Genomic DNA, 16,334 nt, shown 5'->3' on the forward strand with positions numbered 1-16,334 from the left:
TGGCTTGCTTGTTGTGCTAGTAGAATTGCCTTGCTGGGTTATTGTGGAGGCATTATTGTCAGAGGCTGATCCCCACACCTGAGAGTGAGGTGCATGGTGGCTGAGGTCAGGGTCACTTGGAGCTGTCCACTAGACAGCTGTTATGCCAGCAAAGCTCCTGTAAAGAGGGAGATAATTATATCATATATAAATATCGGGCATTATATTATATCGGGCAGCTCCTTCCCCTTCTTGATCAACCACCCAGCTCCCAATGGACACCTGGGTCATCTCTGGATTCTCCATGCTCCTGAGCATCAGAGCAAGGACCACCTAGCCCATGAGTGATGAATCTCAGGTCCAGGGCTGAATGTGGTCCCCCAGACCCCTCTATTTGGCCCTTGGAATGCTCTGCCACACTCCATCTTCCCAGGCCACACACCCTCACTGGTGGTGCTGCTTTGCACTGTTCAGGAACTCTGATAAATTCCTCTTACCTGCCTGGGTGGAGGATGCAAAGAGGTGTGTGCACAAGTGTAGAAACCAGCCTACTGCATAAAGGCAAAATTTTCATTTGTTGCTCTGCCTGCTTTTGCCTATGACCTCCCCCCCCCCATCGGCATGGGCCCCTCAGAAGATTGCCTAGAAGGGAATGTGGCCCCTGGGCTGAGAAAACTTCCCCGCTCCTGATCTAGCTTACAGTTCTGTCACTCTGCTAGTGCTGTGCCAGACTACCTGTTTCCCCCTGCCTTTGCAAAGCCTTTGAACAGAGCTGTCTCCTGTCTTCTTAAAGCCCAGGTTCCCCCCTGAGCCTCTGGTGCCACTTTCCACTGCCGAGATATAAATATTTAGGGATCGTCATCTCTTCCCTCTCCCAGTGACTTAAGCCTCTCTTGCAGCCAGCTTCATATGAGAGAGGGTTATATTTATACCAATGCTTTTGCTTATTGAGATGTTTATCGTGAAAACCCTCAGTTTTGCAAGCAAAAGCCTGGCAACTTTAGATGCAATATATGCTTACAAGAAATGAGGAATATAGCATTACTTTTCCTGATGCAATGCTAGTACTTCCGTGTCATTTTCTAATGTTCCTTTCACACTGCAATACCCGTTGTTGCATTACGGAACTGTGGATTTTTGACTGAATTGCCAGCATGCCAGGGTAAATGTCATTCACCCCAGTGAGTGCATGGCACAACACTGGACATCTCTAGACAATGCTGCTATTCCCCCACCCTTTCCACACTTGTGTGCTTCTGTTCCCCTGTGATTCCCCCATGAAAACTGCAGGAAAGAACTTTATGCTGGTATGCTGCTTCAAATTTCATCACTTTACTCCCACAGTTTTCCTGGATTAAGGGGGCTGCAAATGGATTCTTTTCTGGAACCAAATAACATGGAAATGAGTGCCAAGTGTGTACTATATTCCATTACTTTTCCAGAATGGGTCCATATGTCAGGTGAAACCTCAAATCAGTTGCAAAATCAGTTACAAAAACACCCAGGAACTGGAATAAACTGTGTGAATCAGCCTTGGTTTGCATTAGGGCTGGCAACAAGAGTCAGGATATTTGGGCCTCTGGAGAGGGCTCAATCCCCAGCAGGGGCCGACTGCCAAGAGCTCATTGCGCCTATTGCAATGAAGAGGCCAGTTCACCAAGGGAGGATGAGCATGAATGATATCTTCCTCCCAGCCCTTCTGGAGCCTGGAGTCAACACTGCTTCACATGGCAACTTAGAAAGGCTAAGAAGAAAGGCTCAATCTCTTAGCCATATTTAGAAGGATGCTAATAACACCTGATGGAGATGTAAGATAGAGGAAGCAGAAAGGGGCCACATTTTGGCCATGGTTGAGGTTCAGAGGATGATGACATTTTGGAAATAAGTTGGCTTTGTAAAAGAGTCAGTGCTGCCTGGGGAGATAGAAACAGTTTTTAAAAGGAAAAAGAAAGAAAGAAATCTCTCTGCCTAGTTCATTCATACTTTTCTAAACTTCTACCATGTCACCTTTTCTTGAAACTAAGAAGTCCTGAAGGTTGCAAACTTTCTTCATGTGGATCACTTTGCTTGCCCTTTTCGTTTGTTTGCCTGGATGGAGAAAGAAGAGGCGTCCGTGAGGTCTACATGTAGAAACTTCCAACTTCTGCATGGCTAAAATCCCATTCCCTATTTTATAGGATTGCACCTCAATCCTACATGTCAGCAGTGTGTTACAGAAAAAAAGCAAGCAATGGGAGTAACTTGTCTACAATCCTGCACATATGTATGTGTCCTTGAAATTAAGCCCCATTGAACTTTCTCCCATTCTGAGCAACCGCATGCAGGCTGTTTATCTTGTTGGGGCCAGAGGAAAATCTATGCCAAGGTAATCTTGTGTGTGTGATATCTCACATGGAACACATTGCTCATGAATTAAGTATTTACCTCCCTCCTTTTTGATAGGGGAGAATGTAAAACATGGGCAGATCATTTAAGGGCTGCCAATGCTCATTATCTTCAAAACCTTCTACACAGGACAAACGTCACTTGAATTAAAATCATTTGGAGGGAGGCACCAGGGAGAAGAGAGGGTGCAAAGAATGGAAAGAAGTAGCAGGAAAATGTGGCTGAGACACCAGTTCAGAGTTCCCAGAAAATGAACTCGTTCTGCAGTCATAAATAGCCAGTGCTGAAAAGCTTCTGGGGTTGATGGGACTGTCATTGCTGAGCCGTAAGGCTCGCACGCTTACTTTTCAATGCCTGCTTTTGGTGCTGGGGTCTTCCTAGGAGCAATTCAAGAGAAGGAACATCTAGAGGAATGGTTAGAACCAGATTTCAGGGCAGAACTCTGGGGCCCTGCAGCCTCTCTGCCCCTCAGTGATGGCAGGCACAAGTGACAGCAGGACATAGGGCACTAGCCTTTTGGGACCCATAGACCCATTTGGAACATTCAGAAAGTGACATGAGCACCGCAGTTACAAAATGGCCACCATAGGGGTTTGGCATTACACAAAATGGCTTCCACATCTAAAAGAGCCAAAAGAGGATGGGTGGAAAATGGTGCAGCAATGTCTGCACTCCCATCAGCCTGCCATCAATGAAATAAACACATACCACACCCTCCAACATTTCTCTGATGAAAATAGGGACATCCCATTCCATAATTATACCTTTACTATTTATACCCCACACATCTTACTGGGTTGCCCCAGCCACTCTGGGCAGCTTCCAACATATATAAAAACATAATAAAACATTAAACATTTAACAAAACTTCCCTATACAGGATTGCCTTCAGATGACTTGGGGGGTCGGATAACTCCATGCCTTCCAACATTTCTCCACTGAAAATAGGGACAGCCTAAAGAGAAATGGGACATTCCGGAATCAAATCAGAAGCCAGAACAGCCTCTGTAAATCAGGGGCATCCCTGGAAAATAGGGACACTTGGAGGGTCTGACATACACCTCAGAAACTGCTACACCAGACCCTCCATGCGTCCCTATTTTCCAGAGACATCTCTGATTTAAAGAAGATGTCCTGGTTTCTGATTTGATCCCAGAATGTCTGACTTTTCCTTAGGGCATCCGTATTTTCTTTGGAGAAATGTTGGAGGGTATGCTCCACTTGCCCACAGAGAGAAGCAGTCCTCTGATCAAAAGGCAGCATCCTGGTGTCCAATAAAATGTGGTCACATTGTGCCTGGCCCTCCTTTGGCATCTGGCGCTCTGAAACTTGCCCATGTTGGAATGCAGGCTTAAAAAGTTTCACCACTTCTGATATGTATACAAACTCTCTTCCACGGCCTGCAGTTTTCGCTGGTCAAAAATCTGCTGCATGGAAACTTCTTTGAGCCCAGTGTCTTTTTCCAGCAGGGAGCACCTGAATGTCACTGGAAGATTCACAAACATGGCTTGAAGACAACAGCTGTCTCCTTTGCCCCTCAGCAGTTGGTATTCAAAGCTAGACTGCAGCTGAATGTGGAGGTTCTATTTAACTGTCATGGCTAGCAGCTGATAAACACCACCTGCTGGGGAATATGAAGAGGAGAGTGTGATTGTGCTCATGACCTGCTTGCAGGCTTGCCAAAGGCTTCTTGTCAGAACAGAACACTGGAGGAGCAGGACCTTTGCTCTCATCCAACTTTTGGGAGAGCTGATTGACAGAGGCACTTTCTTACTACCATGTGCAAAACCATCCCTTTTGCTCCTCCTTTGCCTCGAGCCAAACAGCTTTCTAGGTTTCTAAAGCCACATGAAACCTGCTTGACCATTTCTGGCAAAGGGATAATGAATATGTTCCACCTCATGGGCACTACCTGTTGCACTACCACGAACAGGCTAGCAGTGGGATAGGAGAATAACACTCCCCTGTCTTCAGCCTGAGCTTTTATTAACCAAAGCATTTATTAAGCAAAGCAGGCAGAACCAGAGATGAGCTGGTACATTTATTTTAATATTTTGCAAGACAAATGTGTTGAGATTTGAAAAGATGTTTGTTTGTTTGTGCTCCAGCATCTCCCCCTCCATTTAGAAATGTCAGCTTTCACTGCAGCCCTAAATATGAAGAAACTTTGAGATGCATGCCTATTCTTTCACACACACTCCAACCTCACTTCAATACCCCTGGTCATGAACTTTCCTTTTCTGAATTTGCATTTAATGTTGTTTACTTGGTTTGGCTAGGCAGTGGGGGAGGAGATCACAGCCTTTTCTTTCTTCCTGCTGTATTTTACTTTCAGAAATGGGTTTGTTTTTTTGGGGGGGAGACAGATAATTGTACTTAACTTACATGGAGGTGGATTTCTTTCAAAATCCTTCACTCCTCCTGAAAGAACAAAATAGCATAAAATGTATTGAGCTGTCTCTCTCCCTACTCCCTTCAATCTTTTCTGAACACAACCCCACAGTTGCCTGGACTTGAAGGTTGAGTTTTTAACTCACTATATTTCACACACACACATATACACACAAATTGTAAGTTCTCAGATTAAATATATACAACAGGGGTCAGCAAACTTTTTCAGTAGAGGGGCAGTCCACTGACCCTCAGACCTTGTGGGGGGCTGGACTATATTTGGGGGGAGGGAAGGATGCAAGAGCACTACGAGCCCCGGTGGCTGCTTACCTGTGTCTTGTGAGCAGCAGAGGCTGGTGGCAGTGGGACGATGAGCAGCGCATGACAGGGCTCCGGAGAGGGGCTGCTTAAAATGGCAGCCGCTGGAGCGCTGCTGCTGCTGCTGCTGCTGCTGGCACCAACAAAGCCCAGCCCCCTTCCTCCTATAGGCAGGGCAGGGAGAAGCCAGGAGGAGGGAGGGAGGAGGTGCCGCTGCCGCCGTCTGAGGGAGAAGGAAAGAACACACGTGCTTGCGATCCACGTGGTGATTTCCGAACTGTCCATGGGCTGGATCCAGAAGTCAATTGGGCCTGATCTGGCCCGCGGACCTTAGTTTGCCTACCCATGATATACAACAAACTGATGCATTTGCTGGAATATTTCCACTCAGATTCCCCCCCCCCTCCCGCCGCTTTATAAGGTGGTGTTTTCAGAATTGCATTAATGGGGATGCTGACCAAAGATGTCATTAGTGTCTTGGGTAGGAAAGAGAGATGTCAATTTTCCTAGTGCGAGTCTTAGATTATGGCGCAGTCTCTAAGGGTAGTATATACTTATTTACTTATTTTCTAGTATTCCTGACCGATCTTTTTTCCACCGAACCTTGCTTAGCTTTCAATAAGGCTAGCTGCTACCTAATTTACTGAGGGTAAGGCTAACAGTGGCTACTTTCCACAATGGCTGTGCTCTCCCTCCAATGTCGTAGGCGTCATGCCTCTGAATGCCAGTTGTCTGGAATCACAAATGCATACCCTCCAACATTTTTCTGATGAAAATAGGAACGTCCCGTTCCATAATAATAATTTTACTATTTATACCACACACATCCTACTAGGTTGCCCCAGCCCAACCTGGGTGGCTTCCAACATATATAAAAACATAATAAAACGCTAAACATTTTTTAAAAACCTTCTCTATACAGGATTGCCTTCAGATGGCTTGGGGGGTTGGATAACTCCATACGCTCCAACATTTCTCCAATGAAAATAGGGAAGCATGACCCGGAAGCTGTACGCCGGCTCCCTCGGCCAATAAAGCAAGATGAGTACCACAACCCCAGAGTCGGTCACGATTGGACCTAATGGTCAGGGGTCCCTTTACCTTTACCATTAAGGAAAGGTGGAACATTCCAGGATCAAATCAGAAACTGGGACGGTTTCTCTAAATCAGGGATGTCCCTGGAAAATAGGGACACTTGGAGGGTCTGCAACTGGAGAGAGTGCTGTTGTGTTCAAGCCTTGTCCATTGGGACCACTGTGAGAACAGAACGCTGGACGAGATGGGCCTTATTTATTTATTCCACCAAGGGTTTGTTTTGCAGTGGAGAGCTGTTTAGATAATTTGATTGGCTGGTGCTGCTCCCTTTGTTTTATATATGCTTTAATATGATAATTTCAATAACATGGCAAAGCTTTGCACCCTGCCAGTTACCCTCTCGTTAGCTGCTCTGAACCATTTCGTACAGAAAAATAGGGAGCTGATGATAGATGATAGATAGATAGATGATAGATAGATGATAGATAGATAGATAGATAGATAGATAGATAGATAGATAGATGATAGATAGATGATAGACAGACAGACAGACAGACAGACAGACAGACAGATAGATAGATATAATAGCAGCATGGGACCCTAGCTCAGCTGCAGAAGACTCTCCAGTCAATCTTTGGCATAATCAGTTCTTTTAAAAGGCTCAGGTTTGAAGTGGTAAACAAAAGCCCTCTCAGCTTAAGACCCCAAGGAGCTACTGCCAGACAGAGTACAGTGGTACCTCGGGTTAAGAACTTAATTCGTTCTGGAGTTCCGTTCTTAACCTGAAACTGTTCTTAACCTGAAGCACCACTTTAGCTAATGGGGCCTCCTGCTGCCGCTGCACCGCCGCTGCACGATTTCTGTTCTCATCCTGAAGCAAAGTTCTTAACCCGAGGTACTATTTCTGGGTTAGCGGAGTCTGTAACCTGAAGCGTCTGTAACCTGAAGTGTCTGTAACCCAAGGTGCCACTGTAGGTGTCACTGGGTAGATGGAGGCCTATTCTGAGGTCTCATTGCTCCTTTTTTTCAATATAGTTGGAAGAGCTTGAGACTCTTAATCCCAGGGTTGTGGGTTTGAGCCCCACATTGGACAAATGATTCCTGCATTGCAGGGGGTTGGACTAGATGGCCCTTCCAGCTCTACAATTCTATGATTCTGTGATTCAGCTTTTCTTTCATGATGAGGTTGAAGCTCAAGTACAGTACAGGCTGAGCCCCTAGACATGTGATTGCTTGGTTCAGCTTTCAGCTATGTGGCAGACGTGGACCAGCTGCCGCTTGCAGAAGGTGAAAACTTAAGGAAGCTGCTCAAATTGGTTTCTGCTGCAAATTAATTCTTAAATCAGAATGCCCTTGAGGCCTGTTTCTCTTTGGGGAATCTTGACTTCACCATTGCTAATAAATAAATAAATGGTGCCACAATTCTCATTTAGTTTTGGGGTGGCCAGTAAATAAAATGTAATGTTGTTTATTGATAAAAAGTATTTCTGTATTGCCATATCATAAAATATCTGGGCAATTTTCAATGATAAAATATAAAACACTGCTAAAAACAATGCAGATAATCATTAAATTGACTGTCTGTCTGTACTGACTAGCAGCAGGTCACCATGAATTCAGACATAAACCCAGTGTTAGGTTAAAAGGAGACAGAGTCACCCAGGACATCAGTGGGCACATTTTGCCTGATATTGCATATCTGGGGTTTTTTTATTTTCCTTCTTATGCCTGTGGATTTGACAGGTCTCAAACTGCCTTGTCTCCACATTTTGGCAGTCTTGGAATCTGGGTTTTACACCTTTCAAGAACAATTCTCTCCTTCATGCCTCCACCCTTCCTGCACATTATCCTAAAACATTTCTTTCTTTCTTTCTTTCTTTCTTTCTTTCTTTCTTTCTTTCTTTCTTTCTTTCTTTCTTATGCTCAGAAAGCCTATTCCCAGCTATGAAATGGGAAGTTTTGCCTTACACATCTCCCCCTGAAGGGTTTAATTCCTTAATGTATTGTGATGAACAGATAAGTTCTAGAGCTGAGTTTCGCTTATCCAGAAGTTTAATGGGAGATGCCATCTTTCTAGCTCAAATAAAGAGCAAGCACACTTGCTCCTCCTGTATGTTGGATGTCGTGTGAGTGCAATAGAGAATGTGGATGTCAGAGGTGAGCCAGCAGTAAATCATACTGTGCAAGTTAGCGTTAACTCTTTATTAGCAAAAACACAATCAACACAGGAGTGTCAGGCCTAATGAGCACAGCAATTCATATCTGGAAGGTCTCATCCCCATGAAGCAGATGCTGAGACTGAAGGTTCCCGCCTTCCCACAGCTGGCCAGCTGCCTAAGTCCCCTCCTCTCCAGGGTTTTCCCCAAGCAATCGAAGACTGCTTCTGTGCATCCTCCACAATTTTCATACCTCTTGTGCTTCTAGGAGACAAGGAGGGAGAGGTGTTTGCAGGTGTCACAGCAGCAGGAGGAGACACCCATGACTCTTCACCAGCCTGACTCATCTCTGCCTCTTGACTTCCTCTCCTGCTTCAGCTTCTTCCTCTGATTCTGGACTCCTCTCTGCCACTGACTATCCCAGCTCACTAAGCCCTGTTACCTTTTCAACATCTGACACCTCCTCCTCCCAGTCTTCACCCACTTCTCCTCTGACCATTCATCTTCATCCCACCAGCAATACCTGGGCTCTGAGACATCTTCCCCTGGGGGTTCCCCAGCTGGTTCCTCCCACCATTCCTCTGCATCCAACCAGTCCATGACAGTGGACCACCACAGTTAATATGCAAGCTCAGACTCTCTTTCAAGGACAGTTGCCTGATTGTGTCTGATAGTATCTTATAAGCATTCACACCCCTAATACATACTCTCAACCTTCAAAAGGACCCTGCCTAATTGCTAACTGGGGGCAGAACATCCCCAATATAGACTCTTATTTTTAGCACATTCAGCTGTTTTAACAGTCTTCCTAATTACTGCTGTTCTGTCAACTGGCAGATGATGAGTTAGATCTTCAGGTATTAAACTCAGCTGAGATCTGAATTAACTTTGAAGTTCAAGCAGTGAGCGCTGCACGGCTGCAGAGCGGCACATAATTTTGAGCTTGATCCATAAGCTGCAGAATGAAAGCCGCAGCATAGAACACCTCGGGCCACAGAAATTATTCTGCCTGTGAATCTGAAATGTACGTGTCATCCTCAGACAGATGAACAGATCAGCTTGTCCAGGCCTAAACTGTGGCTAAAGGCTGTTTATGATGCAGAAGTGCGTTTGGGCAGCTAATTTTTTAGAGATAACTCCACCCCAAACAATGCCAGTTTCTTCTCTTGCAATAAAGTAAAATTAAATGCAATACTATACTAGTCCAGATAAATGACAGATGAACTTGTTTCTGAACTGTGCCATTTCAGAATGCAGGTGGGGAGAATCACTGCATACACACACACACACACTTCCCTGTACATTTAAAGCAAGGTCAGGAAAAGGTTTTGCCACATGCCATGGGTGGATAGGACCAGAGGCAAAAATGATCAGAGCAACAAATGCCAATTTTACCTTTGTACAGTAATCTCATTTCTATGCACATACTTAGGGATGCGGGTGGTGCTGTGGGTTAAACCACTGAGCCTTGGGGTTGCTGATCAGAAGGTCGCCAGTTTGAATACCCATGACAGGGTGAGCTCCTGTTGCTCAGTCCCTGCTCCTGCCAACCTAGCAGTTCGAAAGCACATCAAAGTGCAAGTAGATAAATAGGTACCGCTCCGGTAGGAAGTTAAATGGCATTTTCTGTATGCTGCTCTGGTTTGCCAGAAGCGGCTTAGTCATGCTGGCCACATGACCCGGAAGCTGTACGCCGGCTCCCTCGGCCAATAAAGCAAGATGAGCGCCGCAACCTCAGAGTCGTCCGTGACTGGACCTAATGGTCAGGGGTCCCTTTACCTTTTTATGCACATACCCCTGTTTCCTTCCCCCAGGCAAGAGAGAGGCATTTCCGGGCTTCAGTCACACATTCCAGCCAGGAAAAAATACTCCATGTGCAAAGTAGGGGCAGTGAGGGAGGCGGTCTGGAAAAGGTCCCAAGGGCCAGACCACCTGCACCAATATGAGCGCAGGGGCTGACACCATCTATCTGCTTCCTCCTCTTTAGTTTGTGTTGCCCTTGTAGAACTCAGCAAGAGGAGGAGAATGGAACTACTCATTTATTAAGAAAGGTTGCAGCATTTGGGATTTTATTTTATTAGTTTAGGGAAAAGGTGAGTAAGAGATGACGTGATAGATGTTTATAAAATGATGCATGGCACAAAGAAAGAGGATATCATGGATATCCAATGAAGCTGAATGTTGGGAGCTTCAGGACAGATAAAAGAAAGGAGCTCTTCACTGACTCCCAGAGGAGGCTGTGACGGCCACCAGCTTGGATGGCTTTAAAAGAGGATTAAACAAATTCATGGAGGAGAGGGCTATTGTTGACTACTAGTCATGCTGGCTATGCTCTTTCATGAATGGAGGTGGCAATGCTTCTGAACACAAGGTGCTGGAAACAATAGAAGGGGTCCTGCTTGTGCGCTTCCCAACTAGGGCAACTGATTGGCCACTGTGAGACCAGGATGCTGGGCTAGATGGGCCTTCTTAGATTCTTATGACAATACTGCAAATTATTTGGCTCAGCCTGTCATTGACTCTGCTTTATCGCTTGTTGGTCTTCTGCCCAACCAGTCCTCCCAGCAGGTGATGAGAAGACCTCTGTCTGAGGTCCTGGAGAACCTGTAAGAGTGGATTGCTGAACAGTCTGCCCTGCTTCAAGGCAGCTTTGTATGCCCCACATTGTTTCCATACCTTGTTGTCAAGCTTTGAATTGCAGCTGCCACGGTTACGGTTAATTTTTTTATCATTTTTTTTGCATTAGATGCATTTGCCACTCAGATGATGCAATTAATTTTCTTACTTGAGACTAAAGTGCCGCAGGCCCATTTAGATTAATTTAATGAACATCTTTATCATGCCTTTTATCTGAAGATCACTCAGATACAACTGCCTCTGGATTGAAATTCAAAATCCTATCTGGTGGCAAAACCGCAGCATCACGATGCCTTGTTGCGGAATGGTGCCCTTCAATGATGAATCACGAAGCGTGCTTTATTAGCATGGTTTATTCAATTTGTTGATGCTAATAATAACAACTTGCAGCATTTATATAGCACAGCTCAAGTGTTCAACATGCCTCACATATTGTATCTCACAGATCCTTAAGGCATCCTTATGGCATAGCTCTGGGAACACAGTAGAGAGGGTAGGCTTGCCTGCCTCATAGCTATGCATGGTATAGAGAAAGTGGACTGTTGGTCCTCTCTGGAAGCAAGCTGGCTGCACTGTAGGCCATTGGCCAATCTTGCATTATGAAACTCCTGCTTTTCAACTGATACACTGGAATGTTGTGCTAAATTTCATTCACATCAGTGGGCATAGTGTGACACATCAAAGAACGTCATTGGACAACGACACTACTCCCCCACCATTTCCACACATGCAAGTTTCTGTCCCCCATATGAAAACATGAAATAACTGTATGCTAGTATGCAGCCCCATATTTTGCCATTTTACTCTCATGATATTCCAGGCCACGAGGGCTGCACAAAGGGATTTTTCTAGAATCAGACTACATAGAAATTAGCATCAAACATGCACCATGTTCCATTAGTTTTCTAGAAGTGGCTTTTATGCCATGTGAAGCTTTAGGGAAACTTTGGAGAAGTGGAATAAACCAACTTGTGAAGTTTTGAATTCATGGACATCCAGGGTGGAGTCATAGAATTGTGGAGTTGGAAGGGACCCCAAGGGCCATCTAGTCCAACCCCCTGCAACTCCTGCAATGCAGGAATCTCAACTAGATCATCCTGTTAGACCTCTGTTTAAAATCCTCCAATGAAGGAGAGTTCACTAAAATCCAGCTAATGAATGAACTAAGTGAGTCTTCTCTGAATAAGCTTAGCTGAATACCGTCTCCAAGGAATCTGAATATTGGAAGATTCAGGATGAGTAAAAAAAAAGGTACTTATTCACATAGCATATGGTTGAATTTTCTCCCACAGAAGGTAGTGGCTGTCAACTTGGTGCCAGAACACCTGCTTTGCATGCAGAAGATCTCAGGTTTGCTCCAAGGTTCAATTAAAGTAGGGCTGGGAGGGCCTCCTGTCTTGAATCCTGGGGAACTGAGCCAGTCAGAGTAGACAACATTGAACCTGGTGGATGAACGGTCTTACTCAGTATAAGGCAGCTTCTTCCTGTGTTCATTAAAAATCATAGTTCATAGAACTGTAGAGTTGGAAGAGGCCACGAGGGCCCTGCAATCTTTTGCCCAGTGTGGGGTTTTTGCCCTGTGTTGGGCTTAAACTCAAGTCCCTGAGATTAAGAGTCTCATGATCTACTGACTGAGCCACACTCCACCTCACCCCATTTCCTCTTTTTAGAAAAGGGGAAGAATCCTCCAGAATCTCATCTGTTTCTGCCTGTTTGTTTTCCAATCTTCCTGCAGCAGGAGTTTGTGATTTGATGTGCGTGTCTGCATTGTATTTCAGCTTTTCAGTAGCATACCTGTCATCTGTGCAGCTGCGCCTATCACCTGCTATTCTGCTTAAACCATACTGGATTTAATTATCTCTCCTTACTCCCCACTGTGATATATTTGCTGCCATTTAGGCTGCCTCCTGCTGATAAGATTGGCCTCGAAGTCATTCGTTCTTTTTCTTCTTTTGCCAAGGTCCTGGCCAGCTGTCTGCTGCTATGGAAAATAAGAGGGCCAATCCCAAAGCAGTGCTTCACTCTAGGAGCGGGAAACCTTTGGTCCTCCAGATGTTGTTGAATTGCAGCTCACAGCAGCCCCAGCAATTGTGTCCAATGGCCAGGAATGGTGGGAGTTGCAGTTCGGCGACACTTAGGACACCGTTTTTTAAAACCTTGGGGTGTGTGTGTGTGTGTGTGTTGGAAATGGACAGGAACTAACATACATAGAGAATGTCCAGGGTGATCTTATGGCTATTTACATACAAGGAAGTGTGGGATGTAATCCACTGGGAGCAGTCAAATACAACATTCCTTGTTTTGCTAGAGTGGACATGCAAGGGGATGTTTGGTCCAGACAGTCAAATCTTCCTGTTCCTCCTGGCCTGGAACATCCTTCCTTACATGTGACTAGTAGGTGGATGTGCCCTTTCCAGACCTGGTAAAAGGCCAAGGCATGCTGCCACTCTCTCTCTTTTCCATCTTCTTTTCGTCCTGCGAACTTCCTGGAATGAACTGCTGGCTGCCAGCCAAGCAGTCCCCCGGGTCATCTTCTTTATCATCCTGTTAGTATAAGTTTGTAACTTTAAGCCTTTAGCCTGCCTTCAGGGATCACACTGTGCTCTGCCTGATCATGAGTAAACTTTCTCTCTTTTTTTTGCTTATGAATAAGACTGTGGTGTCTTTATTCTTTTAGGAGGGATTCAAGGGGCCTTACCAGGAAAATATTAAAACACATTTCAATCTGGACAAGCCATATTGAATTGTGTATTGTTTTAAGAAACTCACACGAGTTTGCAACTAGTTTTCTACTGTGTGAGAGAAGGGAATGTCATCTCTGCTAAGTAAAGGAAATTGCAAGAGCACGTTAGGAAGGATATTAATAAACAATATATCCTCCTCTGCCACCCTGAACATTCCCACAGGAATTCCCATTGTAGGGGAGATATGTTACTCAGAGGTAGATGCCAGAGGAGGGGAAGCAGTAAATCACACCATGCAATCTGGAGTTAACGCTTTTTTAGCAAAAACATGATTGAGTGTCAGGCCTAATGAGCACAGCAACTCATCTCCGGTAGTTCTTGCCCCTATGAATCAGTTGTGGAGACTGAAGGTCCTCACCTTCCCACAGCTGCCTAAGTCTCCTTCATTCCCGGGTCCCTCCCAAGCAATCTGAGACTATGCTGATGTGCCTGCCTTTGCTCCTCCCTCACCACACCTCTTCTGCTTCTGGGAGACCAGGGGGGAAAGGAGCAGGATAGGGAGACACCTGTGCCTCCTCACCAGCCTGCCTCATCTTGGCTGCTTGTCCTCTCTCCTCTCCTGCTTCAGTTTCTGCCTCTGATTCTGGACTTCTCTCTGCCAGAAACTCCCCCCGCTCACTAAGTCCTGTTGCCGCTTCAGCTTCCAATACCTCCTCTTCCCAGTCTTCTCCCTCTTCTCCCTCTGACCACTCATCGTTTCCCCACCACCACTCCCTGGGTTCTGAGCTTTCTTCCCTTAGGGTTCCTCAGCTGATTCCTCCTGCCATCTCTCTGTTTCCAACCACTCCATGACAGTTGATCACAGGGCATTGTTTTTCAGCTGGAACTCACAAGAACTCAGTTCCGGAACCTCTCAGGTGGGCACTATTGCCACTGTAAGAGAACAAGGGAGCAGTGGAGAGAGCAGGTGGGGGCGAGGGTGGCGCACATCCCAGGGGGTGTGACATGTGACCCAGGGTCGTGGCACGATGCCTGTGGGAGTGTGACATGTGTCCCAGGGGCGTGGTGTGCGTCCCGGGGCATGGCGCACTGCCTGTGGGGGTGTGGCATCTGGCACAGTGGGTGTGGCACGTGTCCGGGGGGCGGCCATGATGGCACCCCCCTCCCCGATGGTGCCGGGGCAGTACGCTCCCTCTGCCCCCCTGTTCCTCCGCCAGTGCAAGGGAGGCATTCATGGTAATTTCCGGCACCTCTTTTTCTAGAAAAATAGCATTGGTTGAGCATCTGCTTTGCACACAATTCCCCACATCTCCAGGTAGGGCTGATTTCTTGTGGAGAGCTCCTACCAGTCAGATGAAAACAAGAGTCTTACAGAGAAGGGGCACAGCTTAGTGGTAGAGCATCTGACTTACAGGCAGAAGGTACCGTGTTCAGTCCCCAGCACCCGAAGCTAAGACTGAGGAGTCTCCTGCCTGAAACCCTGGAGAAGGTGGCTCAGAGCTGAATTAGATAGACCAGTGGTCTGAGAGTTTAAGGCTGCTTCTTATGAAAGTAATTGTGCAAGAACCTTGCATCCCTGCAATGTTGGCTTGTGCCCATCAGCACAGGTGAGGTGGAATGCTGGGAGCATAAGCAGACAGAGCTAATTCTAATCTTGTCTCCATCCTTGTCCCTGCTTAGTTCCAGGGGGGACAGCACTGTGACTAAGGAGGAGAAAGCTGATTGGTGGTATTGCCCCCTGAACTGTTTGCAAGTAAGAAGGCAGACAGTTGGGATGGCAGGATAAGACCATTGTGTTGCCCTGATAGACAAGCTTCCACTAATTATTAGTTTTTTGAACATCGCTTTTAGTGTTTTTGTGAAAGGAAGTCTCTTAATCTCTGGTGCAGCATGAAAGGAAGATGGAGATCTTCTTAAGAGGAGTTTTAAAAATGTATCTCACTTTGTGTCAGGTACAAATATTAGAAGCCTTTCATTAATGGAAAGAGACATTGTTTTGTAAAAGGAAGCATTTCCAAATGCTTTGCTGGATAGAGGTTTTGATAGAACTTTGATGTTGGCTTCATGAGAAATATAATTCCTTCGTTAAGTCTCGACAGAAGCAAGTGCATTGCTGTAATTGCTTTGTTAAGCCTCTGAGAACGCAGAAATTAATATCGTCAGCAAGCAGCTGGAGCTGAAACAAAAAAAACCAATGATCATTATGCTACAAAGCTAATGCACTATTTCCAGCTTCTTTGCTTTGACAGCTAAAAAGGGGGGTTGGAAATGGACTATGTTTTGAACAGTGATGGAGCAAGATATAGACTCTTGTCCAGTTGAAATGCCTCATGTCCATTTAAGGCAGGTGGAGATCCTTTGGGATTGGGGCCTGGGATCAATTTGCCTTGCTTCATGTTCACAACCCATTACCATTGGACTTGGGATCCCTGGGGAACTTGGTTTCCTATGGCTCCTTCTTGTAGCTGAAACACTGCTGTTTTCAGCTGTCTTCTAGGTGCCTTGACAGAACAAGGCAGGCATGGTGGCAGGAGAGGAGGAAGCGCTTGCTGCTGTCAGTATCAATGCTTCTACTGATGTGCCCACTCCCAAGCAAATTTGGGGAAAGGGGGTGGGGAGGTAAGCATCTGGGATCATGGTGTTGCAGGTACTGAAAGGGGCATTACTTTTCTGGATCTGGAAAGAACCCAAAAAGACTTGAGAGTTTCTTTTAAGCATTTATTTATTCAGTTCATAGCATTTATATAGT

At 45.8% G+C, this 16,334-nt stretch overlaps 1 protein-coding gene and 1 long non-coding RNA gene across 7 annotated transcripts in view; one reads left to right on the forward strand and one right to left on the reverse strand.

Annotated features, from left to right (window-relative positions):
- Window positions 1–16,334, forward strand: part of FGF13 (fibroblast growth factor 13) — a 220,767-nt gene that overhangs the window by 43,473 nt on the left and 160,960 nt on the right. The window lies entirely within an intron of this gene.
- Window positions 1,959–4,967, reverse strand: LOC128406979 (uncharacterized). Its single transcript, XR_008328664.1, has 3 exons — window positions 4,750–4,967; window positions 2,709–2,768; window positions 1,959–2,067 (listed from the first exon to the last, which is right to left on the reverse strand). It is a non-coding gene; the product is annotated as an uncharacterized LOC128406979 (long non-coding RNA).

The sequence above is a fragment of the Podarcis raffonei genome, chromosome Z, assembly GCF_027172205.1.
Source record: "Podarcis raffonei isolate rPodRaf1 chromosome Z, rPodRaf1.pri, whole genome shotgun sequence".
Lineage (NCBI taxonomy): Eukaryota > Metazoa > Chordata > Lepidosauria > Squamata > Lacertidae > Podarcis > Podarcis raffonei.